At 43.3% G+C, this 13,573-nt stretch overlaps 1 protein-coding gene and 1 non-coding gene across 4 annotated transcripts in view; both read right to left on the bottom strand.

The window, feature by feature from the left end:
• Window positions 1–13,573, bottom strand: part of FAM151B (family with sequence similarity 151 member B) — a 110,937-nt gene that overhangs the window by 49,140 nt on the left and 48,224 nt on the right. The window lies entirely within an intron of this gene.
• LOC141124203 (5S ribosomal RNA) lies at window positions 13,362–13,480 on the bottom strand. The gene has a single exon (XR_012240789.1). It is a non-coding gene; the product is annotated as a 5S ribosomal RNA (ribosomal RNA).

Below are 13,573 nucleotides of genomic sequence, written 5' to 3'. Positions count from 1 at the left end.
GCTGCATCTCTGACCGACTTGGCCTCTTTCTTTGATGCCATGGCTCAGTTATATGAAGACCTCCAGCAAACTGCCACCGCAGAAGCTGCTCTTCACACGCTTCAGCAGGGTCGTGGAAGACTGTCTCAGAATTTAGGCGCTGGAGTTCAACACCAACTGGAACAATGCTGCCCTGCGTTACCAGTTAGGCATGGGTCTTTCTGATCATTTCAAAGACGAACTAGCACGAACAGGGGTTCCCTCCACCCTGGAGGCACTTATAAAATTTGTCAATCCAGACTAACCGCAGCCTAAGGGAATGAAGGTCGGAACGAGCCACCGGCCAGTCACGCCCAGTATGGATGCTCCCACGGGTGCCTGGTTCTTTCAGTCCTGCTTTACCTGCTCCTGCCACATCAGCTTCGGACGCACCAGAACCCATGTAGCTTGGCCTCCTCCGCCCTTCGCTGACTACGGAAGAACGCCAGCGCAGACGTCAGCTGAATCTTTGTCTGTACTGCTGAGGATCAGGACATTATGTGAGGTCTTGCACAGTCAAAATCCATAAGTGCCTCTCAGTTACATCCGTTTCTTCTCCATCTCTACCCAGTAACTCTGCTCATCTTGCTCTTCCCATTTTGTTACAGCTCCCAGGAGGAATTATCCAGACTCCCGCCATAAATGACTCTGGAGCTTGCAGCAGTTTCATAGACCTATCCTTTGCTGCAAAACATCACATCCCACTACTACCCAAGGCTCAGAGACTTTCTGTACATTTGGCAGACGGATCCACCATTAAATCCGGGTTGATTACTCACGAAACCATCCCGCTATCTACCACTATTGCCAAGAACCATCAGGAGCTTCTACGCCTGGATGCCATCGTTTCCCCTCTGTTCCCAATCATTTTGGGCATGCCTTGGTTGAAAGCTCACAACCCTCACATTAACTGGGCCACAGAAGAAGTCAAGTTGCTCTCTCCCTGTTGTCTTCAGCACTGCTGGCAAGAAAACCATCAAGACCAGTCTTCCCTGCTGTGCATCGACACTGATTCTGAAGCCCGCCAAGTCGTCCCAGTGACATATCACGACTTTTTGGACATTTTTAGCATGTAGGGGGCAGAAACGCTTCCTCATCATAGGGCCTATGACTGTCCAATTGAACTCCTCCCTGGGGTTGAAGACCCTTTCGGCAGAATATTTCCTTTATCTGAATCTGAACTTGTTGCATTAAAAAGACTACATTGATGACAAACTCAAAAAGGGGTTCATTCGCCCTTCCACATCTCCTGCCGGAGCAGGAATCTTCTTTGTAGAAAAGAAAGACCATTCATTACGGCCCTGTGTGGACTATCGTGAACTTAACAAAGTCACCATTAAAAACCGCTACCCTCTTCCACTTGTGCCTGAATTATTCCAGCAACTCGGTTCTGCCATTATTTTCACAAAATTGGATCTTCAGGGTGCCTATAACCTAGTCCGTATACGAGAGGGGGATGAATGGAAGACGGCGTTTCGTACAAGGTTTGGGCATTTCGAATACCTCGTAATGCCCTTTGGACTTTGCAACGCCCCCGCTACCTTTCAGCACTTCATCAATGATGTCTTCCAAGATTTCCTGGATCTGTTTGTTTATCTTGATGACATACTAATCTTCTCTCCCTCTCTAGATCATCACCGTAGGCACGTCAAGAGTGTACCGAGTCGCCTTTGACAACATGGACTTTATGCTAAACCAGAGAAATGTGCATTTGAATGCCCAAGCATCCAATTTCTGGGTTTAATCATCTCCACTGAAGGTATCCAGATGGATCCTCAAAAGGTTACGCCCATTTTGGATTGGCCTGCCCCCAGTGACAAGAAAGATTTCCAACGCTTCGTGGGGTTTGCAAATTTTTATCGGAAGTTCATCAGAGGTTTCTCAGCAATCATATCCCCCATCACAAGTTTAACCAAACAAGGCACAAGATTCTGTTGGTCTCCGGAAGCTCAGAAAGCTTTTGATATCCTAAAAAGACTTTTCACATTCGCATCTTTCCTGTAACACCCTGACCCAGCCCTGCCCTACGTCTTAGAAGTAGACGCCTCAGAAACAGCGGTCAGAGCAATATTATCTCAGAGGCCGGGAGCTAAGGCTCTGCTGCATCCAGTTGCTTTTTTTTCCCACAAGCTATCAAATGCAGAAAGGAACTACGATGTTGGGGACCGTGAACTTTGGCCATCAAAGCTGCTAGAGGGAGCTGCACACCCAATCTTAATCTATACCGATCATAAAAACCTTGAGTATTTAAGAACAGCAAAGAGATTGAAACCCTGACAAGCCAGGTGGGCATTGTTCTTTTCTGGATTTACCTTTCACATAACATTCAGGTCCAGATCCAAGAATACAAAACCCGATGCGCTATCACACATGTTCAGTAAATCTGAGGAAGTTTCATCTCCGCATACCATTCTATACTCTGGGAACTTCCTGTAACTTCAAGGAGAGTTGATGGAACAAATTAAACAAACCTTAGTAAGGAACCCCCCGCCAGCCGAAGTCACTCTACTGGCAAAGGACAGGCTACTTTGGCACGAAGACAAGGTCTTTGTGCCGGAGGATCTCCGAATTGCCATTTTCGGTCGATGCCATGATAATATGCTAGCAGGTCATTTTGGCATTGGCAAGACAACTGAATTAGTGCAACTGACATTTTGGTGGCCTGGGGTGGAAAAAGGACTGTAGGAAATATGTGGAATCTTGCACCACTTTCATCTGCGATAAAACCAGTAGGTCCAGGGCCTGGGGTCTGCTAAAACCCTTGCCTGACCCTAGCAGACCTTGGTAGATGATCTCAATAGATTTTATTGTAGAACTCCCCCCATCTGAGGGCCACAACATTATTTTTGTAGTTGTTGATCGGCTATCTAAGATGGTACACTTCCTGCCCATGAAGGGCACACCATCTGCTCAGGAAACAGCTCGAACCTTTGTCAAAGAGATCGTAAGGCTTCATGGGATCCCGGCCAGTATTGTGTCCGAACGTAGGGTGCAGTTTACATCCAGATTCCGGAGAGCTTTATGTGATTCCCTTGGGATTGAACTTTCATTCTCTTCTGCATATCACCCACAAACAAATGGACAGATGGAGAGGACTAATCAAACCCTCAAACAGTACCTGCGATGTTTCTCCTCATTTTCTCAAGACGACTAGGTCCCTCTGCTTCCCCTGGCCCAGTTTTTATATAACAATTCAGTTCACTCAGCCACAAAACAATCTCCATTTTTTGCAAACTACGTTTCCACCCTTTTTTGTCTAATACAGTACCAGATTGCCCTGTACCAGCTGTTTCTGAAACTATGAATTTCTTCAACTCCCGTAACAAACTGTTACAGGAAACAATGGCCAAGACACAGGCGTACAATAAGGAGTTTGACAGAAAAAGAAGGGGAGAATTGATCCTGAACCCTGGTGACCAAGTGTGGATAGCAACAACTAATTTTTAAACTAGCCTGCCCCTCAAAGAAACTGGACCCTAAATTTGTGACACCATTTCCGGTGAAGAGATGGATTAATGGAGGTTGCTTATGAATTAGTAAATAGATGAATGCAGCGCTTTGATGACGCCCTGGAGGAGGGGTGAAACGCGTTGACGCAATATCCGGCTCACGACCTAACCAGTGACGCTATTTCCTGCCTTCTGTGGAATGCACACCATCAGAGCGGTGATCGCGGAAGTATTCTGAATGCCTGTTTGCAGCTTTTGTCTTGTAAGTTGCGCTGTTATGCACGCCTGACCATTTACTCTACGGTACTTCACCATGTTTTCTTCCTTTTACTTTTTGGGTGGAATGTGATATCCTTTATCCCCAAGTACCCATCTCATTGGCAAACGATCTAGTTTCCATCTGATTTGCCTGTAGAAACTGCAACATTCCAGGTGACTGAGTGTGTTCCATATAGGCTGAAAAGTTGAAAGTCTGCCATCGCTGACCAGTGGGGATTTCTCCTAGGGAATCTATACATCTATTTGAGTCTTTCATGTTACTTTAATATATATAGTATTTATTTATTTATTTTTAATAGTCAGTCACTTTGTGCTATTACTGGCGCTATGTCTTCCTAGATCATTCTAGTTAATAGCACTGTTTATGTCACATGTTATAGTCCAACACTTTATACAGCAGTTGTAATTTTCTCTTTTGATTGTTTATATTATCAATTTGTGATTGCCTTTGTACTCTTTCACATTCTATATATATTTATTTCCTTCTACAGATACACACTTATTATCCAAGTGTGATTTAGTTGCTAGCGCCGCATTCATTCGTTTATCATATGAATTAGAATTGCCTGAGTCATTTAGGATCCACCCTGTTTTCCATATAACCTTGTTGAAACCTGTTTTCCCTGATCCCTTTCCAGGACAAAACATTGGCCCACCTGAACCTGTAATTATTGATGGGGAGGAAGAATTTGAGGTGGAAACAATCTTAGACTGCAGGAAAAGGAGAAATCAGGTCCAGTTCCTGATAAAGTGGAAAGGGTATGGGCCAGAGGACAACTCCTGGGAACCGGAAGGTAATATTCATGCCCGAGATTTGGTTCAAGCATTCAAAAACTCCCATCCTGCCAAGTGGGCCAAGTTGGGCATCCAGGGGCTGCCCTTTGGGGGGGGGGGGGGGAATGTCAGGAAGCCCATGCCAGTAACCAAAATGGTGGTAACAGAACTTCAGTTCCTGTTGAGATATTGCCGAGGGTGCCTTTGCGCGCACGTCCGCTAATTGTGACAGTCATGCCTATTTAAACAGGGTCAGTACCTGGACTCAGTGCTGTCTGCTATACAGCATTCCCTGTGCATCTTGCATTACTTACCTGACTTCCCTTCCTGTTGTGACCCGGCTTGTTTCCGGACATTTCTGTTTCCTGCTTGCATCCGACCTCGGCTTGTCCTCCACTCCACATCTGCCTGTTCCTTCTGCCACTCCGCTGCCAGCCCGTTGATGACACAGCCTGTATCCTCACTCTCCTCACTTCTGCCTTTGTTCCTGCTTGTGTATGACCCGGCCTGCCTGTACTTGCCTTCTCTTCAGCCTTGGAGGTGCCACCATCCCTCCTGCTGCTGCATCCGCACTTCCGCCTGTGGGGTCCCGATGCCAGCTTGTTCCAGCTCCCTGCCTACTATTGTTCTTGGACTTCTACAAACACCTCTACAGTCCGGCCAGGAGTTCCAGTCCAGCTCCAGGTTCAGCGATCCTGCCAGGAACTCAGGCGACTCTGCATCTCGGCGCTCCCTGTCAGCTCTATCAGGGGCTCAAAGTCAGAGCTGTAAGAGAGGCCATCTTCTGCATGTCAGGCTCTACCATCAGGTACATGACAGGGAGACTCCCAAAATGTATGGAGGAAGGTACTCTGGTCTGATGAGACTAAAATTGAACTTTTTGGCCATCAAAGAAAACGCTATGTCTGGTGCAAACCCAACACATCTCCCAAAGAACACCACCCCCACAGTGAAACATAGTGGTGGCAGCATCATGCTGTGGGGATGTTTTTCAGCAGTCGGGACTGGGAAACTGGTCAGAGTTGAGGGAAAGATGGATGGTGCTAAATACAGGGATATTCTTGAACAAAACCTGTGCCACACTGTGTGTGATTTGAGGCTAGGACCGAGGTTCACCTTCCAGCAGAACAATGACCCCAAACACACTGCTAAAGCAACACTTGAGTGGTTTAAAGGGAAACATGTAAATGTGTTGGAATGGCCTAGTCAAAGCCCAGACCTCAATCCAATAGAAAATCTGTGGTCAGACTTAAAGATTGCTGTTCACAAGCGCAAACCATCCAACTTGAAGGAGCTGGAGCAGTTTTGCAAGGAGGAATGGGCAAAAATCCTAGTGGTAAGATGTGGCAAAGCTCATAGAGACTTATCCAAAGCGACTTGGAGCTGTGATAGCCGCAAAAGGTGGCTCTACAAAGTATAGACTTTAGGGGGGTGAATAGTTATGCACATTGACTTTTTCTGTTATTTTGTCCTATTTGTTGCTTGCTTCACAATAAAAAAAAAAAATAAAAAAAAATCTTCAAAGTTGTGGGCATCTTCTGTAAATTAAATGATGCAAATCCTCAACCAATCCATGTTAATTTCAGGTTGTGAGGCAACAAAATACGAAAAATGCCAAGGGGGTGAATACTTTTGCAAGGCACTGTAGATATGCTACTACCGATATATTGTAAAGTTCTCAGGGAAACATGCTTATGCAAGCCTAACCACTACATATAAGGGTACCTTACCTTGGAGTACATATTTCAAAAGCATAGATACTGGGGAGTGAGCTGTTTGTGCTGGGATGCAGATCTCACTTTTATGATAAATGCTGGGGAGTAAATGGCGTGTAATGTGGGGCAGATGTCAATAGTGTCTTGGATGTTGGGGAGTAATTTGTGTATATTAATCTCACTACTGATTGAGATATTGGGAGGGAGCCATGTTTAATCTAGTGTAGATCTCACTTGTGCAATGGGCACTAGTGAGTGAACTGTGTGTACTAGTGTGGACACAGGATACTGACTTGGTGTGCTGGAATGTTGAACTCACTGGTAGAATGGATGCTGCAGTGAGCTGTGTGTGTTAAAGTGGCAATATTGCTGGCAACATGTATACTGTGGAGTAAGCTGTGTGTATTAAAGGGGAGATTCCACTGGTGACATGGATACTGGGGAGTAAGCTGTGTGTGCTAACGTACAGATCTCAATGGTGACAAGGATAATGGCAGGTGAGCTGTGCATGCTGGAGTGCAGATTGCACTGGTAACATGAATACTGTGGTGTAACCTATGTGTGTTGAAGTGCAGATTATATTGCGGAGTGAATAGCTGTTACGGGATAGCGATAACTCCCATGAAAACAGAAGATCATCACACCGACTTCTTGCCTCCAAAATTCCGGGGTTCAATCACTGACACATTTCAAGGGCACCCAGATCCTCTTAGTCAAGCCAGATCCTCTTATTTGCGGTAAGAGAGCTAGATCTTTCATGAAGCGATTGTTTTTCTTCATGGAGGATTACACTTCGATGAGCCACTCACTATGTAATCTACATGACTAAGCTGACAGTTCGGTCATGCTCAGCATGAATTTATAAATGAAAGATTATGTTGTAGCTATCATTCCTAAATTATTATCATGGACAAAATGCACAACAAAACAACATTTTAGCCTCGTATCAGCCCTTAGTTAGCCCTATTTATTTAAATTAAAGGAGAAGTCCTGCCTGAGCTCATTTAGCTGGGCTTCTCCTTTGGGTCACAAGAGTGCAATTAGTTTAGTTTTGCACTCCTGTGACCCGTTTTCAGTACAGAGCGGGCTGAAGTCCGCTCTCTCCTGACATCATAGGAATCAATCCAGGCACGCGTCATCACGACAATAAAGTCTGGATCTGCCGCCAGGTGCCCGGACTGATACCCGCTCCCCGCCCCGCTCCCTGATGCTGCATCCACCTAGGTAAGTATAAACCTGCAAAAAAAAAAAAAAAAAAGAGAAAAAGAAAAGAAACACCATACTTCTCTTTTAATATTTTATCCCCCTTCCTGTAACAGTATTTTATTACAGGTTTTGTTTTTATCATTTGTATGTAAATATTTTAATTTTGTGTTCATTCCTTTTTGTAGCATTGAATTAAAAAAAAAATGCTTTGTAATAGAAACATAAAAACAGAAACAGAAATAAAGTTTGTATTAAAGTAGTAAACCCTCACATATACCCAGTGAAGTGAACAGCCTCAGAACATACACAGAGAAGAAACAAATCTCCCTACATAGGTTTTACCTGTAGTCTTCTCTTCTCTACATCCTTTCAAAAGGGCAGATTGTGTTAAAAATCTTTCTTCATCTGTCAGTAGCACAGAGGATTGGGTGGAGAGACTGCAGTTAGTGTGTGAGAGCTGATTGGAGGAAAGAAACACATCCCCCTCACAAAAGCAGAAGAACTGAGTTCTGAATAGACAAGCTCCATTCTGAGCCCCCCACACAAATTTATCTCATGTGTCGGGAAAACTTGAGGGATTCATGCTGATAAATGAGGAATGAAGCACCAGAGAGAAATGACACTTCAAGCTTTGGGGAGAGATAAGTAAACACTGCAGATATGTGTGCTTTGCTCATATTCGAGGACTGAGGTTTACAACCACTTAAAATTTAAAATCTGTAGTTAAAATTTTAGTGAACTCTAATGAGTTTTTATTAATTCTTTCCCTTAGCTTTTTTTATTTAAAAAGTTTGATGGGGGCAGTGCAAACCTGCCAGGGGACCTTGACCCACCAATACCATGAGGTTATATAGCCTGGAAAAGGTAGAGCAGAGGTGTTCATATAGAAGCAGCCGCCCACTTGGCCTGGGGATACAAATGTGGCCTTTGAGCCATTTTAAATTGGACAATGCTGCTTCATGCCCACCTAGCACAGCACTGGTGGGGAGATGACAAGCGTATCTGCACTACTGTACACATCCAACAGGAAACTGGGAAGTTCCTTTATGCAGAGTTTTAAGCAGTTAGGCTGGAGTTGCCCTCCAAGAGGGGACCAGTTTGCTTGAATAAATCAATATTTCTATGTTGAGATCAGATTATTACAGAACGTATAACATATATAATTCCGTTGCAGTCAATGTTGCTAATTTCCTATGAGCAAATGCGTCTGTAGTGCTGTGTATAGAGCTGAAGCTTCTGATGAAGGTGGGATGCAATTTTAATCACAAATAAAATGCAGTATATTTTCAAGTTATATAATGTCTATTCACAGCACAAGACAATTTCTAGTGGATTAATTTCAAAAGTGCCATTTACTTTTTGACTAAAATCCTTCACAAAACACCTACAGATTCTAGATCTTTCTGCAAAATAATTTTGTTCAGCCCACGTGTTCTTAACTTGAAAAACCTGTCAATGCACTGAGATCATTAATAGGAACAAAACTGCTTTAAAACTATCACTCCACCTTTGATGTTTTGCTTTCATTTTTACAGCCAATACAGCTAGCACATACAATGTCAGTCTATGAATGGAAGAGCTTGTTCTAGAAACAATGCAAAAAACAGAGTGCTAAGGAGAGTAACCCATAGCAATAAGAGTTAACACTGCTGTAGCTACACCAGTACAAGATGGATTTCCATTTGTTGCTATAGGTTGGTGCACTTAGCACTGCTTTAGTACAGTATATGTCTTACATAATACATATTCAGCATCAATTTTAAAACAAGGCAAGTGATTAAGTGCTAATTTGTTTAAAGATGTTAAAGGGAATCATAAGTAAAGTTAATATTCTACAATTTTATTAATTTGGTACAAGAGAGCTCTCGGTAAATTGTTCTCAGCACAGAGTTTTTATAGGGTAAAGATCCAAACAGTAACTAATTCATCTAAAAAACAAAACAAAAAAAAAAACAAAAAACCTTGAGAGCTACCATGTTAAGATCCAATTAGACTAGTTAAAGATAGCTGCTAGCATCGATCACGTCCCATATGTTTGTGCCAACCTAATCTGTAAACCAATAAATGCTGCGCTATCCAAATGCTGACATGTGGCTGTCACAATATAAATCAATATAAATCCCAAAATATAGTGCTGTGAAGTGTTGCAATCCTATGCAGTAAATGCCATACATGTATTGCAATCCTAAGCAGTTAGAAATTGCATTCTAATGCTATAATACCAATGATAATCCTATGCAATTAAAAATTGCAATCACATGCGATAATGCTGCAATCCTATGCAGTCAATAAAATACATGTGTTGCAATCCTATGCAGTTGGAAAATTGCAATCTTGTAATACCGATAATCCTATGCATCCTATGTAATACCGATAATCCTATGCAATTAAGAATTGCAATCATATGCGATAATAATGAACATATGCAATAATTCCAGTAACAATTAAAGTGACTATATACAAATCTACATATAAAGTGCATCCACATTTAATTACTACCATTAAAAAGACACATATAACATGCTTAAAGTGCTCTTGTGCAAAACAAATCATGCATTAATGTGCCATTAAAACACAGCATAAAAGTCCACTCCTAATTAGTAATTTCTTCTGATTCTAATAAAGGTGATAAACAACAGGTGCTCGTGTGCACTCTTGTGCTCCCCTTTGGTGTATGCGCTCACCTTGGAGCGTGTGACCTCGCACCTAAGCTTGGTCAAACCACGCTTTTAAACCACCTCTAGGTTTATTTAAAATATAATTAACACTCTTCCCTATACATAGGGTACTCACATGTTATAGGTGCTAAAGTGCACCATCCTGTATGAGCCAGAAATAATAAAAATTGCTGTACTGATGTGTCCTCTCCTTTGCTGAGACCTCTAGACCATCTCACACACCGCCCTGTCCCCTCCCCAACGCGTGTCGATACCGGGAAATTACATATCTTCCTCAGGGGGAATTCTATGTATAGGGAAGATTGTGAATTATTTTTTTTATCTGCAGCGATCACTCCTCTACAGCCTCTTAAAGCACACATTTTACACAGCATCTCTGTCCCATAGAGAAACATGCACAGCTAAGGCTGTCAATCACCTTCTTTGTGCTGGAGGGGAGCCAAGCTGTCTAGCGGGATTGCTTGGTGTTTGCATAGACTGTCAGATGTGACTCACACGGATAGCAGAGAAATGACAGAGCAGGCAGAAATCACAGTATGTGATTTGGATCAAGGAAAGTACACACTATAGAGGGATATGCTTTATTTCAGAGGTTTACAAACATTTTAAATCCTGCTTTATACACTTGCTTACTGGGCACTTAAATCCCCCTCCTGCACAGGCAAATGTTCAGCTTTCAGCGCTGTCACTCTTTGAATGACAACTGCGCGGTCATGCTACACTGTACCCAAATGACATTTTATCATTTTTTCACAAATAGAACTTTCTTTTGGTGGTATTTAATCACCACTAGGATTTTTACTTATTGCTAAAACAAACAAAAAAAGATGGAAAATTTTTGAAAAAAAAAAAAAAAAAAAAATCATGTTTCATAGTTTGTTATAAAATTTTGCAAACAGGTAATTTTTCTCCTTCATTGATATGCGCTGATGAGGCACCGATAGGCTGCACTGAAAGGCACAGATAAGGCGGTACTGATGGCCACTGATAAGATAGCACTAATAGGCATTACTGATAGGTACCACTGATAGATGGCACTGATGGGCACTGGTGACACTTATTGGCAGCACAGTTGATGAGGCACTGATTGGTGACATTGATAGGTGGCACTGTGGGCACGGATAGGTGGCACTGTGGGCACTGGTAGACAGCACTGGTGTGCACTGGTAGGTGGCATTGGCAGGTGGCACAGATGAACTGGCGGCTGCTCTCCCTGATCGGGACTGATGTCCCTCTGACAGCCGCTGGTGATTGGCTTTTTTTTTTCTCCTCACGCTGAAAAAATAGCTGATTACCAGCTCGGTTCACATCACATGATCAGCTGTCATTAGCTGACAGCTGATCACATGGTAAGGGGTCGGGATCGACCCCTTACTCCGATCTGTGATCCAGCGAGTCTCACAGACTCACTGATCACAGAGTGCGCCGCGCGCTCCCTGCAGGGGGCGCGCAGGCCGCTCGAGCTCCCTGCACGGGGCGCGCAGGCCGCTCGAGCGCGGGAGGACGTCTATTGACGCCCTCCCGGCAAAGTAGGTCCGCACTGTGGACGTCATTTAGCTATAGCGCAGATCTGAAGCGGTTAAAGTGGACCTGTGCCTAGATCACGCACACTAAGGAACAGAATCTTAGCATCCTGCCAGCCGTCTTTTACTGTGAAGGATGTGAAGGTTCAGGCCAGTGGTGCATTGTGCATTTAAAGCACAGTTTACTTTTTTTTAGGCTGCGTTTAAGTGTGAACAGGGCACATAGAAAACATCTGTTTCCAGAGTGCTCTTGCAGAGATCAGCATTTTTCTAAGGCAGAAAAAAAAAAAAACACAATCGCTGCACAAGTGTTAACCAGCTCGAACAACTTGCTAGCAGTAAAGAAAGGTGTCAGGTTAACACTGGTGTGTAAAATTGTTTCTCCAAATCTGTCCAGAAGGTTCCAAAACCTGCCACATACAACTTAAAATATTTATTTTAAAATTAATGATTTCAATTTATTTATTTATATTTCTATAGTACTAGGGTCAATATTAGACAGGAGCCAAATAACCTACAACGTTTCTTTAGAGTGTGAGAGGAAACTGGTGTACCTGGAGGAAACCCATGTAAGCACAGGAAGAACATGCAAACTCCATGCAGATAGTATCCTGATCAGGACTTGAAGCAAAAGCCCCAGTGCTGCATGTCAGAATTGTTAACCACTAAGCCACCTGAAAAAAAAAAAAAAAAAAAAAAAAAAAATGTACCCGATTAGTTACCAAGGCACGTACACTGCATTGTAAAATATAAGGGTCACCTGGGCGCCAGCTTCAAGCTGAAGTCAATAAACAGCATATCTAGTAACTTACACAAAATATAGCAGTGCAGCACTCAATACAAGTCAAATGTATACACATAAAATGTACACATTAAACGTACATAAATAAAACGCATGAGGCAAAGTCCCCAAAAGTATATCTTAGTCCAAGGAGATCAAAAGCTGCCCTTTTGCAGAAGGGGGATCCCTCAGTTGGCAAGGAAAGGGTGCAGTGATAGGATAAGATTGTATTCGTTGTATCACCACTAATGTGAACCTCCACCAAGGGTTTAGGCTGCTCACCTTATTGAGTGGACCTTCTACGTTAACAGCAAGGTCACTCATGCATTCCCTTCCACAGGGTAGATTATGGAGATAGGAGTCCACAGGCAGTATCCCAAATTCAGTCTCATCAGTTGATATATATCATGTTAGAAACAAAAATAACAGGACATAGTCCTTTCCATACGAAAAGGTATAACATTTATTAAATAAGAAAATTATTACTCAAAGCAAGCACTGTTTCCCAGTGCAGGAGTATACAGCATAAAATGAACCAGATGGGTGGCTGTACTGACATCACAGAGCCCCTCGTCACGCGTATCGTCCGTGTGGACTTCTTCAGCGAATCTGACTGGGGGCCCGTGTGTCAGCTCTTATATCTATCCTGGTTCCACATAAAATTCATGATGATACTGGAAACCCCGACCACTCTCCAATAATACACAGGTGACTGGACTTAACTACTAATTAGTAGAGAATCAGGAGTGGTTACAAATCTAATAGGGCACAAGCAAGCTGAATACACTGATATCTTACTGATAGGCAGCCACCATTCCTCCCATGTTATGAGCTAAAGCACTTCCAGGTCAAATCCTTATCTTCCAATAGCAGTGAACACTGCTGTGTCCTGAAAGACAGCCCGCCCCCATTTCCGGGTCAAAAAAAAAACATTTTTAAGCCTACGGCACCTGGTACTCCCAGGCGGTCTCCCATCCAGGTACTAACCAGGCCCCACCTTGCTTAGCTTCCGAGATCAGACAAGATCGGGCGCTTTCAGGGTGATGTGGCTGTAGGCAAATCCATCTCGTTCAATGGCAGCTAACGCTGCTGCGTCCTGGGAAGAAGCCCGCCCTCTAAAGGGGCGTTCGTATGGAGACGGGGATGGGGG

This window comes from Aquarana catesbeiana, linkage group LG01 (assembly GCF_042186555.1).
Source record: "Aquarana catesbeiana isolate 2022-GZ linkage group LG01, ASM4218655v1, whole genome shotgun sequence".
Lineage (NCBI taxonomy): Eukaryota > Metazoa > Chordata > Amphibia > Anura > Ranidae > Aquarana > Aquarana catesbeiana.
This window is presented reverse-complemented; position numbering and strand designations above follow the sequence as displayed.